The sequence below is a fragment of the Balaenoptera physalus genome (assembly GCF_965194825.1).
Source record: "Balaenoptera physalus genome assembly, chromosome: 14".
In the NCBI taxonomy this organism is placed as follows: Eukaryota; Metazoa; Chordata; class Mammalia; order Artiodactyla; family Balaenopteridae; genus Balaenoptera; species Balaenoptera physalus.
The window spans coordinates 34860911-34874748 of record NC_138893.1 but is presented as its reverse complement, the minus strand read 5'-3'; the positions used below and the strand labels follow the sequence as shown (position 1 = coordinate 34874748).

At 43.7% G+C, this 13838-nt stretch overlaps 1 pseudogene across 1 annotated transcript; it reads left to right on the top strand.

The window, feature by feature from the left end:
* The first annotated feature begins 521 nt into the window (after positions 1-521).
* LOC309642890 (N-alpha-acetyltransferase 50 pseudogene) lies at positions 522-8661 on the top strand (annotated as a pseudogene). Its single transcript has 2 exons — positions 522-608; positions 817-8661. The product of its transcript is annotated as an N-alpha-acetyltransferase 50 pseudogene (transcript).
* Positions 8662-13838: the final 5177 nt, after the last annotated feature.

Here is a 13838-nt window from a genome sequence, read left to right as displayed (position 1 = left end):
CAGTTGTGACAAGTGTCCATTTTCGTGTTCTAATTCATAGTCTTGGAGCTACTCCCTATGTTAAAGCCATTTGATTTAGTTGAGACAAGATAGATGAGATACCCTTGAAAAGTTAAGTGAAACAATAGAAGATCCTCAAGTATGAGTGAACTGTAGTTTTTAGTGGAAAATAAAATTACTTTTTTGTGTATTTGTATTTGCACCGTCTGCAGGTGTTTGGTGTGAACTGCTGCTTACGAAAGAAAACCATACACAGTTGTTTGTGTATTTCACTTTTTAAAGCATTAATATTTTTATTTTTAAAGAAAAATTTAAGGGAAACAGAAATGTTTGCACGTCTGCAGAAAGCCTTGGACGAAATTTCCCCAAACTAGTTTTTTGGAGACTATTTTTGGCTATTATAGATCAAAATGCAATCTGAAGAAAGATTTTAACAAATTGAATAACACGCTGCCATCGTCAATTTTCTTATTCTATCTCATCACTGGGGAATTTGAAAGGAAGATACTTTAAGATAATGTATGGACAGCGCGGCGGCGTGGCCGGCGGGAGGCGAGTGCCCCGTGCGCACGTGTGGAGAAGAGGCTGCACCAGCGCGGCAGCGGGAGGTACCTCCGCCCCCTCCGGAGACGCAGGGCCGCGCTCCACTCTCGCGGCCTCGGTCACCCGGCTCAGCTCCCTCCCTGCTCTAGGCGAGGAGGCCGGCTTGCCGGGTTGAGTGGCCCGAGCTAAGGGCGCGGAGAGCTCAGGGCGGCGACGACAATGGGCGTTGATATCGGAGGTAACAACGTCCTCAGCAGGCGGGGAAGATGAAAGGCCGGATCAATCGAGCTGGGAGATGTGACACCACACAATGTTAAACGGCTGAAGAGGTTAAACCAGGTCATCTTTCCAGTCAGCTACAATGACAAGTTCTATAAGGATGCGCTGGAGGTTGGTGAACTAGCAAAACTTGCCTATTTCAATGATGTTGCAGTAGGTGCAGTATGCTGTAGGGTGGATCATTCACAGAATCAGAAGAGACTTTACATCATGACACTAGGATGTTTGGCACCATACGGAAGGCTAGGAGTAGGAACTAAAATGTTAAATCATGTCTTAAACATCTGTGAAAAAGATGGCACTTTTGACAACAACTATCTGCATGTCCAGATCAGCAGTGAGTCTGCAGTTGACTTCTACAGAAAGCTTGGCTTGGAGATTGAGACAAAGAAGAACTACTATAAGAGGATAGAGCCCGCTGACACTCATGTGCTGCAGAAAAACCTCCAAGTCCCTTCTGGCCAGAATGCAGATGTGCAAAAGACAGGCAACTGAACAAATTACAGATGAACTTTCTTGCACTTGCTGGTCACCAAATAAAAGAGAGGCCCACTGATTCCCCCCCCTCCCTTTTTTTCTTTTAAAGCTTTCCCTCTTCCTTGTTCTTGTGTTTCTTCCTTTCAAAACTTCCTTCCCTTTCCTCTAAAAGTTTTAAACTTTTAAGGACTTATTAATCGTGTTTGGATTGTTTTAGTTTTCTTATTTTTGTGAGGTGGTTTGATTGTAGGAAGGAGAAGGTATAGATCTGTTTAGTTTCACAGTTAAGATATATGGTCCCCAAAACTTGAGCGTCAATTTCAATTTTTTTTTTTTAATGTCCTGCTTTCACACTGAAGGGCAGAGCCTACAAAATATTGTATATTTCAAAGGCCAAGAAGCAGCAGCAGCAATATCCTGTTCTCTAACTCATAGACAAGTTTAGTGTGTTTGTGGTACTAAGGGTTTTTCAAGATTTTGTGGGCTACTAATCCCTATACATTGCCTTCACTCCACCTTTTGTCCTTCTGAGTATTAGCTCAGGAGTTGGACCATTGTTATCCTTGTAAGAAATCCTAAGCTTATTTTGTTCTGTTAAGCAGTTATTTCTTCCTTCCTCGCTGGTGGCTGAGGGTAGGTGGGACAGTCTGAGTAGGTAGTATTATACTTTGGTCTCAGCATTTGAGTTGAGCTGCTTTTTGCTAATGAGTGGTCTAGTTGTTAGCAGGTTTATTTTTCCTATTGTTGATTGTTAGAAGTGGCATTAACTTTTAGAGTGTGGGCTGGTGAGATTAATTTTTTTTAATATCCTAGCTAGAGATATGGCCTTTAACTGACCTAAAGAGGTTTGTTGTGATTTGCTATTTTCTCTCCTGTCCTTTTTCTTCAGTAAACCCACAATAGTTAGTCAAACCTTAAAAATGGAGTTGATGTCCTTATAGGTCAGTGCCCCTAAATAAACGTGAAGCAGGTGCTGTCTCTTGGACATATTAAAAGATACCTAAAAGGAAGCTTAGATGGACTTGTGGCACAACAAATGCATTTAATGTCAGCTAATGCAGACTGTTAGAAGTGTGGCCACTGAGCATTTGATTTTAGAGGAAGGAATATCTAGACAGTATTTTTGAGAATAACATAGCTGTGCTATTGCTTATCTGTTGAAGAACATCCCAGATTTGGTTACACTCTGTGCTTGTGATATTGAGTTTAAGGATTTGGAGGTGGGGGAATTATTAAACATATTTCTTCTATTCTTGGAAAAAGTAGAAGTCTAGAAATGTTAATAACGCAAATGTCACTGTGACCTCCTCTAGTGACAGGACTGGTTTATGCCAGATCGTTTTCTGGCACATAGGGAGTGGCTTTGACGGGTCGATAACTTTTTGTAAGATAGAAGACATCTGAAATTTTCATATTTTCCTCCATAATCCCATCTCCAATATTTAAACTTTTCTACATTGCCAATATTGCTGGACCAAGAAATGTTTTCATTAGACTTTAAAACAATGCACAGGGCTTGAATTTTCTGTCATTTGACTTTAAAAGGAAGGTTGCTTCATAATATTTATCCTCTTATGTAAATTCTGGCATAAAAGTTTCATCTCTTCAAATATGTGGAATGGCAAAATTATTTTACACAATGTTTATGCACATTTTATAATCTTAAGTTCTTATTTGAGAATGTAAAAATACAAGGTACAATAGACTTCAACAGTCTTAGTTGAGTGCCAAGAATAATATAGAAAAGGAAGATAGCTGATAAATGAGTTTATAGGGTTATAATCTTAAGGTGGTAAAAATGTAGAAAGACCATGCTGGTTTCTTGGGTATCAGTTTCTTAAGCAGTCCAAATCTAAGCTTAGAAGAAAAGTTTAGCATTAAGCACCTTTACCTTCATGCATAAGCTTCAGCTTGCTCTTGCCAAGAGAAGAGTGCTTGAGTTACAGAAGGCATAATTAGTTTGAAAATTCAGCCTTTTTGTAAACTTCACATATCAAAATAGATTTTGATATATAAATGACTTTTGTGAGATGACACTGCCTCTATTTCTATAACCATTTCACCTGGACTATCTAATCAGTCCTATGAATATATCCCTAAATGTGGTTAATGAAAACCGAATAGCTGCCTCATGACAATTAAGTACATATTATTTATGGAGGAAAAAATATCAAATTTTGAATTGAGTGTGTAGGCTCCCTGTCATTTTAGTGTTTCTTTTTCCACATTAGTCACTGACTTTAACCTAACGTGTAAGTGTTTGTAAAGGGTGAATTGTCCTATATCAAACTTACATGAAATAATTCCATCCACTTACGGAGGAGGAGGATGTAGAAGATGTACAAGCTGGGCGCTAGTTCATGTGCCTGTGAGTCAGTAAAGATTGAAATAATGTCCCATGTTGAGTCGGTTATTTTGAAATATGATAAAAATTATCACTGAGGTAAAACAATTCTATTAACTGGAAGATCACAGGATATATCCACCATATTTTTCAGGGCAGATAGTTTTTTCTGCAGGGCAAATAGGTAAAAATGATATTGTATGGTAATTGCATTTAGGTTCTAAAGAAAAGAATCTGCAGAGAAATCTATGCAATATATAATTTGTCCAGGTTAGTTTTCATTTGCAGAAAGAATTCTGAAATATCCCCAAAGTAGTTTACTCATCAACTGAAAGTCCTCCAAAAAAAGAACTATTGGGAAACCATGACATATGGGGTGGAAAAGAAAAGCTCCCTCAGTTTTTCGGAGGGAATAACTTTAAAAACACTTAAATAGCTGAGTTTACTTAGTGCAGTTAAGATTTAAACTTGTTGATTTTAACATGGCCGTTATATCTCAAATAAACTTACATGATGTTCTGGTAAAAAAAAAAAAAAAGAATGTATGAATCTTGATCTTGCTTTTAAGAGAGAGTGAAACTCATGATATTGGTGAAAGAAACTTTCATAATGAAATTAAAATATTTTGTGCTATTTTCTGTAACAATAATTAATCATATACAACCTAACCCCATCAAAATGTTCTATATTAAACATGATGTATTAAACTCATGATAAATCATGATCATATGAACATGATATGTTAGACTCACAGTTCATTTCCAATCTAAGTATTGCTTTAAGAATTTAATTGACAATTCCAGTTGTTCCAACCTCAGCCAAACATAGTTTCTTCATTTTGAAATTAATGAAGAACACCCTAAGAACCACAACGTCCCCAGAAGTTTGCCTAAGTCATCATTACTGTCAATAGAACACAAATTATGTGAAAGTCTTGATTATAACAGCATAATTAATAATTTACTTAAATGAAGGCAAGAAGATTAACTTTCATGGAGTAAATATAATTTAAGAATTTTGTATGAGTTCATTTTATTACTTATCCAAATAATAAGGTCATAGAAAGAACACCCAGACATACACAAAAAATAGTTAGGGCTTCCCTGGTGGCGCAGTGGTTGAGAATCTGCCTGCCAGTGCAGGGGACACGGGTTCGAGCCCTGGTCTGGGAGGATCCCACATGCCACGGAGCAGCTAGGCCCGTGAGCCACAACTACTGAGCCTGCGCGTCTGGAGCCTGTGCTCCGCAACAAGAGAGGCCACGACAGTGAGAGGCCCGCGCACCGCGATGAAGAGTGGACCCCACTTGCCGCAACTAGAGAAAGCCCTCGCACAGAAACGAAGACCCAACACGGCCAAAAATAAATGAATAAATAAATAAATTTTTAAAAAAAAGTTAAATTCGGTCATCTTTGAAATTTTACCATCACTTTATACATTTTTTAATCTTGTCATCATATAAAGGTATATTTGTCAAGAAAAGGGGATATGTGTTATTTAATATTCTGTTAGCTGGATGGATAACATGTCAATATTTGGACACAGAGATCTGTACTCTTGCAGCGAATATTAGAAATGGGCCTGGTGAGGAGGTCAGCGACATACAAAGCTAGAGGGCTGGAAGGGCCGTTCGCACAGAAGCTGGTGTTTCCCTCATGGGAATGATGGCAGGGGCTGACGTGGAGATAACGGGAATCTGGAAACGAAAGTGACGGGAGTGCTAATGACCAGGAGGTGGTCACTATGAGGAGGTGAGGTAGAAAACTCCAATGGTGTGAGCCTCAGTGGAGCTCAGGCACGGGAAGGAATGGAATGGAACAAGGAGGACACCAAGGCCACCTCCCCGTCAGAGGAACACAGGCAACAAGAAATGTGTCCCTTTGGGAGGTCACAGGGAAGCTGAGCTCAGGGGAGAGCTAAGTCTGGGTTAAGACAATGACGTGGAGGGAATATTTGAAGGAAAAATACATGAAAGAATGTGCTGATCATGGAACAAGTATTCTAGAAGGCACAGTGAAAGGGATTATGAAGGAGGAAAGGGGTGAAGGATTGTGTCAGGGGAGAAGATTACAGAGAAGTTTGGAGATGAGAATTAGAAGTTTATTAAAAGTTACCGCTTGCACCTAGAGTGATAAAATGACATTGAAAGGTCCAGTGCATCCAAGCCCGATGGAGTCTTAGGGGAAGGGAACATCTGGTCCGAACATAGTTCAGCTGTGGCCTGGAAGTAAGGGCCTTCCTGAGACTGAAATTCAGGACTGGCCCTCCGCCATCAGCCAGCACCAGCAGGTGCCATGGACATAAACATGGTTGGCAGCGGTGAGCACAGAACACCTGGTTCTTCATGGCCAATCAATCCAAGCAATTCTCATCAGCATTCCGGGTGGTTGGACCAAGATGCGTCATGATCTTGGGGCCAATACTCAATGGATTAGCCCTGGGCAGGGCCCAGAGCCTTTTAAAGGCCACACTGATCATCTGGTAGCAGCCGACATCCATCTTGTCATGTTTAAGAAGGGACAGACATAAATGGGCCTCAACTCCATCTGTTTTGCACACAATTGGCACTTTCATACATTATACCCCAAATTGCCTTTCATATTCTAAACCCAAATATTTCCAGGTTTGGCACAGTTGTGCCTCCTGTCTGCCAACTGGTCAGTTTGGGCAGCTCCCTTTCATTATCTGGTCAACAGTATATGTTTATGAGAATTGCATGTTTTTGCCATACTGTTCTGTAAAAATGAGTGGAAAATGGAAAACTGGATGAACTGATACTAGTGATTTTTAGAAAGCTGTAAAGTTAATCCCGTTTAGACACAGATGGAAACGATTAGGAGTGCCGCAAGAAGTCTAATCTCTACTGGTCAGTCACTGGACTTCAGCCAGTTACTCACGTGTTTAATTGCAAAATAAAAGAACAAAATGAAATTCAAAAGGCAACAGAATATCATCAAGGAGTGTTAAAAAGGACAATCGTGATTGAGGATTTTATGGTATTTTTAGCTTTCTGAGAATGGAACAGCCTTTTATAACTTTGTGGGTCCAATGTTCAACTTCATGCATACAGTTGTCCCAGCATCTTGAAGAACATGTTTTGTAGGGAAGCGGAGGCTGCCTGGGCTGTCAGCAGAGATTCAAAATGGAAACCTCTCTCCTGGAGCCCAGTGTCTCCAAGGTGATCGCTTAAGCATCATTCTGGAGGCTTGACAGGAGAGACAGGCAGCCTGGTATGGCAGAACAGCAGAGTTTGGGTCAGAAAGATAATACCACCTTAGAGGGAGCATTTCCTGAGGTGCTGAGGGCCAGTCCCATTCTCTCTGATACCCTCTTCCCAAGGCAGAGCTCTCGATATTCCCCAGAGGCAACGGGGTCAGCTTGGCCACCCTCAGAGCCATACGCACGTCTCTCATCCTCCAGTCAGCTTGCCTCCTCCGTCATCTTCTAAACAGTCCTCTCTTTAACCACTCTTTTTTTTAAAATTTATTTTTGGCTGCGTTGGGTCTTCGTTGGTACACGCAGGCTTTCTCTAGTTGCATCAAGCGGGGGCTGCTCTTTGTCCCGGTGTGCGGGCTTCTCACTGCGGTGGCTTCTCTTGTTGCGGAGCACGGGCTCTAGGCACGCGGGCTTCAGTAGTTGCAGCACATGGGCTCAGTAGTTGTGGCCCGAGGGTTCTAGAGCGCAGGCTCAGTAGTTGTGGCACACAGGCTTAGTTGCTCCGCGGCATGTGGGATCTTCCCAGACCAGGGCTCGAACCCATGTCCCCTGCATTGGCAGGCAGATTCTTAACCACTGTGCCACCAGGGAAGTTCCTCTTTAACCGCTCTTTTCCATCCTTTTTCCCTACCTTGCTGTGCCTTATATTGCCAACACCACCTACAAGCAAAACTAAAGCTTAGCCCTGAGGGATACAGAGATAGCAGACAACGGATGGAAAGTCAAGAAGCAATGATTTGCAGCTGGATTCCCTTGATCACAATATTGCAGACCCAGGCTGGGTCCAGCCAGATCTTCCGTGGGCACACTGGCTCCAGGCAAGGACAGTTGGTAGCCTAACCGACAGCTACTCCCTCTCCCCACAGGTCTACTAAGTGGCTGGCAGGTATCAGGCAACCATGGGCTCTACAAAATGGGTCTTGACTTGCCCAAGCCAATCATGGTGATTCCTTAGGAACAGTGGTTGACTTAGGAATGGGCCTGGGTGGCAGTCCTGCCAAGGAGTCATGATTAATCTACTGGAGACTCAAGGGATGCAAGGAAGGCATGTCCTCTTCTAGGGACATGGGAAAGCTTGGAGATGCAGCAACGGTCACACAACCACAAACTTGAGGTTAGAAGCCAACATGCTGAAGTTAGTAGAGCAGGAAGATGGAATGAGCCTGGGTGTTTCGAAGGTAAATTAACTAACCCTGGAACTGCCTTACCTCCATACTTCTTATCACGTGAGACTTTAAGTCCCCTTGAGGTTCGAGCCTTTTTTGGTTGGATCCTCTATTACATGCAGCTGAAATCACCCTGCTACAACAGCTCAGTAACATCTGGTGGCCCTTGTCATCGATGGGGTACCACGTCCAAATCTGCACCAGGCTGGGGGTGCCCTGGGAATTTAGTCCCATTACCACCACCCTAGACCTGTGGGTAAAATGCAAGTGAACAAGTGGGAAATTATATAATGAACTTTCCTTGAGGCCGGGAAAAGTGTCAAAGCACTTTACAATCAAATCTAATTGAAAACAGCAGCTCTTTAATCTAAATTTACAACATAATCAGCCTTCTGGTTAACTAATTATAATTAAATTAGATTGGCAGTGTATTTCATATTTGCTAATTAAAAGCACCAAAAGAAAAAGCTCCATTTGGAAACTGCTGTGTCTCTTCATTCCCTATGAGGACCAAGTGTGAAAGGAAGCTCCCTGAGCTGTAAATTTGGAAACCTGGGTTCTAATCCTGCCTCTGCTCAAACTGGCTGTGTGACTTTAGGTGAGCCCCTTAGCCCCTCTGCGTCTTCTTGTTTGTAGGATTCATTTTACCTGTTCTTGAGCATCATGTAACTAAGATCAGAGGCGATGCACTTTTTTGTGTGTCTAGTTAGAAACCTACTACAATTTTTTAGGGTATTTTATTGCTGAAGAAATTGATGAGCCCAAACTAGCAAAGATTTTGACTGTTCAAGCATTAAACCACCCTCAGGCCTCCGAGATTGCACAGGCAGGAAATTGGCTTGTGCAAGCTGTACAGCCTCTAAGTAGGACAAACTCCCCCAACATTCACTTTATTTCTTTTTTAAATTTATTTATTTAATTTATTTATTTTTGGCTGCGTTGGGTCTTTGTTGCTGCCCGCAGGCTTTCTCTGGTTGCGGCGAGTAGGGGCTACTCTTCGTTGCGATGTGCAGGCTTCTCATTGCGGTGGCTTCTCTTATTGTGGAGCACGGGCTCTGGGAGTGTGGGCTTCAGTAGTTGCGGTGCTTGGGCTTGTGGCTCGCGGGCTCTCGAGCGCAGGCTCAGTAGTTGTGGCGCATGGGCTTAGTTGCTCCGTGGCATGTGGGATCTTCCTGGACCAGGGCTCGAACCTGTGTCCCCTGCATTGGCAGGCGGATTCTTAACCACTGCGCCACCAGGGAGGCCCAACATTCACTTTAGATGTGGCCCAGGAGATAATAATCAAGGAGAAATCTCCCAGAGGGTGGAGTCAGCCATAAAGAACAACAGACCAGGGAGCTCCTCCCAGAAATCAGAATAGGGCTTAACGAAGTAACTTCTCCACCCATGGGCCCACCTTCTCAGTGCCTGCCCGGCAGGAGCTCATAATTGCCAGGGGCCAGGAGCTGCTCCGTAAGCCAGCCTTCCCCTTTCTGAATACAAGTTGGTACTGCAGTCATGCTGTTTCTGCTCTACCTCTGTGTATTGGGTATGGAGGTGGGGGGATTCAGATAACTTGCCCTTTTAGTTTATATGTCACTAAAGCAAGAGAAGCCACATCCAAACTCAAGGGAGGACCGCACATCCTCAGCTCTGAGCTGGGTGCAGTGACCTGAGAGGTCTTCGGATTATCTCCTTTGGGGAGGAGACGAGTGTGCTCTGGGGGAAGGAGGAAGAAAAGTGCGCACAGATGTTAACTGGTCACCAGTGACACGTGATCCCCCCCTGGACTGTGGAGTTGTCACTGGGGAGCAGCAGCTGCCCTGATGAGTTTCCCAGCCCCTTGCACTTTTTGTTTAATTGACACGAAATTCACATAACATACAATTAACTGTTTTAAAATGTACCATTCAATGGCATTTAGTCCATTCACAATGTCGTGCAGCCACCCTCTATATCAAGTTCCAAAATATTTTCATCATCCCCAAAGAAAACTCTGTACCTGTTAAACAATTACACCCCATTCCTTCGTCTTTCCAGCTCCTGGCAACCACCAATCTGCTTTTTGTCTCTATGGATTTACCTATTCTGGATATTTCTTATAAGAGGAATCATTCAATATGTGGCCTTTTGTGTTTGGCTTCTTTCACTTTGCATAATGTTTTCCGTGTTCATCTGTGTTGTAGGCTGTCAGTACTTCATTCCTTTTTATGACTGAATAGTATTCTATTGTATGGATTTACCACAAGTTGCTTTTTGTTGTTGTTGTTGTTTTTGTTCTGTTTTTAATTTTTATTGAAGTGTAGTTGATTTAACAGTGTTGTGTTAGTTTCAGGTGTACATCAAAGTGAATCAGTTACATATATACATATATCCACTCTTTTTTTTTTTTTTTTTAGATTCTTTTCCCATATAGGCCATTACAGAATATTGAGTAGAGTTCCCTGTGCTATACAGCAGGTTCTTATTAGTTATCTATTTTACATATAGTAGTGTGTATATGTCAGTCCCAGTCTCCCAATTTATCCCTCCCCCACTTATCCCCTGGTAACCATAAGTTTGCTTTCTACATCTGTGACTATTTCTACCACAAGTTGTTTATCCATTCATCGGTTGATGGGCATTTGGGCTGTTTCCACCTTTTGGCTATTGTGAATAATGCTGCAATGAACATTTGTGTACAAGAATTTGTTTGAACATCTACTGTCAATTCTTTTGGGTATACACCTTGGAGTGAAATTGCTGGGTCAGGTGGTAACTCTGTTACTTTTTGAGGAACCGCCATATTGTTTTCCACAACGTCAGCCCTCTTGCATTTTGGTGGGATTGTGTGACTGACAACTTAGTCTCTACAATGGCAAGTGGGTGGGAGGATCTTCGTCACGTCTGGGCAGGAGTACTTCCCCCCAGTCTCAGCCTACTCAGTGGACTCCAAAGTTGTACAGGAGGGAGGAACCAGAAGGTGGAGGAATCTGGGTCCCTCGATGAAGGCTGCCTGACCAGGAACACCCACACACCATGGTGTAAACAAGAAATAAACATCTATTGTGTTAAACCACTACGGTTTCTAGGTTTACCTGTCCCAGCAGCTGGCATTATCTTAACTAATTCCTGAATATCCAGACCTCACTGGCTTCTTCGTTGCCTCTGAAATCTTAAGTGCCACAGGGCCCACTCCATCTGTCACCTAGAATTATCGCCTTGTGTGGCTGGTTCCCTTTCTAGTGAGTGTTTATCTCATCTCTGCAGGGAGAATATGGTGCCAGAGTTTCATGCCTGGGCCAGAACCTGGCACCCCCACATGTTATTTTGTGATCGCAGGCAAATTATATAGTATTTCAGGGCCTCAATTTTTTCATCTACAAAATGGGTAGAATAATTGTACCTACCTCAGAGTTCTTGCAAATATTATATATATATACATATTTTAAAAGGTAATGCAGGCAAAGTGCTTTTTAGTGTTCCTGATACACAGTGAGAGCTCTCAGTTCCTACGGTTCCATCTCCCTCCTCAGCCTTGCAGTGCTTGGGGAGTAGCAGATGTGATCATTGAATCAGTCTGGTCCTCAGATTTTCAGACGAGCAGAATCAGATGAGGAGCTTTGGGAAAGGTTCCTGCCCTCTCCCCCATGCACCTGGATCAGAATCCCAGGGTTGGGCTTAGGAATCTAAGATTCTAATAATCAGCCAGGTTCGGCACCCTAGGGGAGACCCCACCGGGCTGGCGAGGAAGTAGGGAGAAAAGGCCAATCTCGGCCTAACGTAGTCATACCCCTGCAGCCGTAAGACTTCCTCCTCCCTCATTCAAGCCCTTGCTCAAGATCCCTTCCTTGGAGGGGTAGCTGTCTCCCTCCATCCCCTTCCTTGTCCTTTGTAGCACTTTTCACTACCCGACCTGGAGTGTGTGTTTATTGTTCATCATCTGTCTCCCCGACCTCTTGAGGCATGTGGCGGTGACTAGCACATATGGTGAAGAAGAGAATGAACCAGCCTCTATTGAATCTCCCGTTCCCATCCCTTAACAAGGTGTGGGGCAGATCTCAGAGCTTTCAGGTCCCTTTCCTTATTAAAACCCAGCCCAGTCTGGTTTAGAGCTCTAATCTCTTATCTGATTCCAAGGTCACCCCTTCCCCATCATGATTGGACTTCGGGCTCTGGGGACTTGAAAGGGGACAGGCAGTCTGCTTTACACCTCCTCCCCCCCCACACCTGAGAGTGAAGGGGAGCCTGGTGTGACTTGGAGATAACCCTCCCCTCCCTCAGGTTGTCAGGGGTTGGGGGCTGGGAGTCAGCGATCAAGGGAAAGGGGTGGGGGGCACATCTCCTAGTGTAGCTGGTGCTTTGCAGTCCTCTCTGGGTTAGCAGGTGTCGCTGGTCTGGCTGACCCTCGCTGGGAGCAGCTTCTAGATGCCAGTGCCTTGGGTTGCTGCAGGCATGGGTTCCCCTGGATGTTCCCGAGTGAGCAATCCAGTTCTACTCCACCACACCTAAGCTGCCCCCACTGGCAGTTATACTCACAGCCTCTTGCTACTGGGGTCCTTTTGTCTGGAAGCAGCCACCTCCCACTGTGTCCCCTGGATGCCTGAGAAACTCACACACGTGGGTGTTCCGGGCACACATGGGTAGACAGGCACCTGCCCTAGCCCTGCCATTTCTCTCCAGCCCTCTTCTCCCCTGCTCAGTGGGGCTTATCTGGAGATCGGCACATCCAGGGACTGAGCACTATCTGATCGGGATGGAGTGGCCCCCCCAGTCCCCATAAGGGATTCTTCTGCAACCCTTGATTGCGCAATGAGGGTAGAAACACAAAGGAGCAACCGCCCTCCCCCCACCACACCTTGGGGAGGAAAGGAAGCTGCCCCTTGTGACCCTCCCTCACACAGCCCAATATGGTGACTCTGTGTCCTCATCAGTCTTGGGCCCAGAGCCACAGGACAAGTCCCAATTTACAGGCTGTCCAACAACCAAGCACTTCTTGATCTTCTGATCAAAGCTTCCAGGTTTGGAGGCCCTGCCAAGTGCAATGAGTTCATGAACCTTGTAAAAGCCAGGCTCCTAACAGAGCCATAGGAATAAAGTTATTGGTTCCTACCTCCCCTCCATCTTTCTTCACTTCTCCAGGGGCTGAAGGAATATAAACTGACTTTTAAGAAGTGACCCTTAAAGAAAGGAGCAGGATCTTCCCTACTTCCTAATGGCTAGAAGGTGGACCTGATGGACATGATGGCTGGAGCTACAGCAACTATCTTGGGCTACAAAGTAGACTCTACATGATAAAGATGCCAGAGCTACAGAGTAGAAGGAGTATGGCTTCTTCACAATCATGGAACTGCCTTTCCAACCCTGGGCTATTTGGGTCTACTTACATAAGAGAGAAATATACCTTATTATATTCAACCAATCTTTTCAAATTTTCTTTCTCTTACAGCCAAAACTCATGCAGATAGTCTGGCTCTAAGCTTGAAGTCTCTCTTTATTGGAAAAATTATTTTCTTGAGATAACCAGGATTAAAAGATAAATGCAAAGGAAATGACTTTTGCATTATGATTTGATATTCTTTAAACATGTTTGTGTGCTACTTAACGTTATCTCTCCTGCCATGGGTGGTACCTGCCTCATGCTTTAGAATAACCTCACAGATTCCAAAGTCAGCCAAACCCAGGTTAGAATTTGGTTTCTAAGATTTCCCCAGCTGTGTAACCTTGAGCAGGTTACCCAACATTTCTGAACTTTAGTTCCCTGTTCTATTCAATAAGAATAATAAAGTCTGTCTTGAAGAGTTCACCTAACAAATTTTTATTGAACATCCACTTTCTGCATGACATTAAGCTGG